The sequence below is a fragment of the Octopus bimaculoides genome, chromosome 5, assembly GCF_046866305.1.
Source record: "Octopus bimaculoides isolate indiv1 chromosome 5, ASM4686630v1, whole genome shotgun sequence".
In the NCBI taxonomy this organism is placed as follows: Eukaryota; Metazoa; Mollusca; class Cephalopoda; order Octopoda; family Octopodidae; genus Octopus; species Octopus bimaculoides.
Window position 1 is genome coordinate 101,087,071 of NC_142932.1, and position 2,563 is coordinate 101,089,633.

At 33.2% G+C, this 2,563-nt stretch overlaps 1 protein-coding gene across 1 annotated transcript in view; it reads left to right on the top strand.

The window, feature by feature from the left end:
- Nucleotides 1-2,007, top strand: part of LOC149135663 (kunitz-type serine protease inhibitor bitisilin-3-like) — an 8,311-nt gene extending 6,304 nt beyond the window's left edge. The window contains exon 4 of the mRNA XM_089352786.1: nt 1-2,007. This exon is cut by the window's left edge and continues 1,215 nt beyond it. The gene's annotated coding sequence lies outside the window, so the exon portion shown is untranslated.
- The last annotated feature ends 556 nt before the right edge of the window (nt 2,008-2,563 follow it).

Genomic DNA, 2,563 nt, shown 5'->3' on the forward strand with positions numbered 1-2,563 from the left:
ACACACACACACACACACACACACACACACACGCTGTGTGGCTAAGAGGCTTGCTCACCAAACGTAGTTATTGGTGAGTATCACTGTGCACTGGTAGTGCTCCATCATGGTCATAGACTTGGGCTGAAGCGTATAGAAAAAAACACACCATCGAGCCGAATACAACATTGTGAGTGGATTTGGCAAACGGAAACCTTTCTACTATAGGCACAAGAGGGGGAACTTGTCGATTACATCGACTTCAGAGACTCACTGGAACTTAATTTATCGTCTCCGAAAGGATGAAAGGCAAAGTCGACTTCAGCGGAATTTGAACTCAGAACGTAGCGGCAGACGAAATACCGCTAAGCATTTGGCTGCCTATCTATCTATCTATATATATATATATATATATATATATATATATATATATATATATATATATATATATATATATATATATATATATATATAGAGAGAGAGAGAGAGAGAGAGAGAGAGAGAGAGAGACACACACACACACATATATACAGGTTTGGTCAAAAGTCATCTGATAGTAAATCAAAACCATTTAATTCCAAGATTTATTTGTGTTTAACAGCTGAATTAATCTAATAATATGAAACTTCATGAAAATTGTTCAAACTGAAGTACTTCTTGAGCGTCACGTCTTCCCATTCGAGTCAAAACAGAATTACAGATAGTATTAATGGAATTTTGATTTACTGTCGGGTGACTTTTGTCCAACCCTGTATACACACACACGCACACACACACATACATATATATTCGACGGGCGTCTTTCAGTTTCCGTCTACCAAATCCATTCACAAGGCTTTGGTCGGCCCAAGGCTATAGTAGAAGACACTTGCCCATGGTGCTACGCAGTGGGACTGAACCAGGAACCATGTGGTTGGTAGGCAAACTACTTACCACACAGTCAATCTTGTATGTATATGTATATATATATACATGCATAAGCATACATATATGTATATGTACATATATATACATATATATATGCATACATATATATACATATACATATACACATGTATATACATATATACATATGTATATATATATATATATACACATATACATACATATATGTACATATATACACACACACACATATATATATATATACATATATACACATATATATATATATATACATATATATATATATACATACATATATATGCATAAATATATATATATATACATACATATATATATATATATATATATACATGCATGTACACATATATATGTATATACATACATATATATATATATGTATGTATGTGTGTATGTATATGTTTGTGTCCTGCTTCACTATCGCTTGACAACTGGTGTTGGTCTTTTTATATCCCCATAACTTAGTGGCTCGGCAAAAAGGTCTGGTAATAAAAAGTACCAGGCTTAAGCAGAGGTACGAGGGTCGAATTATTGAATTTGACCCTTTCAAAGCAGTACCCAGGCATGGCAGCAGTTCGGTGACTGAAAGAATTAAAAGATAGATATATATGTACATAACACACACACACACACACACACACATACACACACACGTACATGCACATCACTAGAGCCAAATTTATAATAGCTGCTAAATAAATATTGTTGAATTCATCTGTCTTTATGTTCTCAGTTCAAATTCCGAGAGGTCGACCTTGCCTTTCATCCTTTGAGGGTCGATAAATTAAATACCAGTAGCGCACTGGGGTCGATCTCATCGACTGGCCCCCTCCCTCAAAATTTTGGGCCTTGTACCTAGAGTAGAAAAGAATATATTTGGCTTAATCAAAAAACACCGAGTCATTTTATCATTAGTTTGTTGTTTTTCTTTCATAACTTTTCGATTTATGAATCCGAATATACACGCACGTCACATATTTAGAGATACAAATACAGAGAAATTACTAGTTTATGAACTAATCGTTGCAATATTCTATCTATTTTACTGTGAATAAAATATTATTGACAATTTTGATAAATAAAATACTGATGGAATACTTGGAACGTTGCTTTTGTCATGTTTTCTGATCATATAAAATGAATTTCTATTCCTAAGTAGAAGTTGATTTGAAATTTCAGTTGAAAAATAAATATGTACCCAATGGAACCGAATAAATTAAAGTAAGTTCTTGAGGAGAGAATTAGCAATTATTTCTGTCAAGAATAGAACACAAGCGAAATTAAAGCGCTAGGTCTTGTCCGCTGTTTATTTTTCACTGACCAATAATGCTTTATATCCTGCTTTATTACAAAAGTGTTCCCAAATATGCTGTTTTGCTGTGGATGTATGTTCAACATTCAATAGGATATTACAATATGTATGTGTGTTAAGAAAAATTTGAGAAAAACAATCATATTTTAAGTGCTCATTTCTGATGAAAAATATAGATGCACTAAAAGAGAATAAATATCATCAAAATATGAACATAGTTTCACTACGTTGTTCCAACGAGGAAATCATCCAAAAGTTCCTTGGCATGAATAAGATATGTTGAAGAGACCTTGAATAGGTATAATGTCCCACGCGTGGCTGCAACTTCTATTGTCTATATAAAATTTA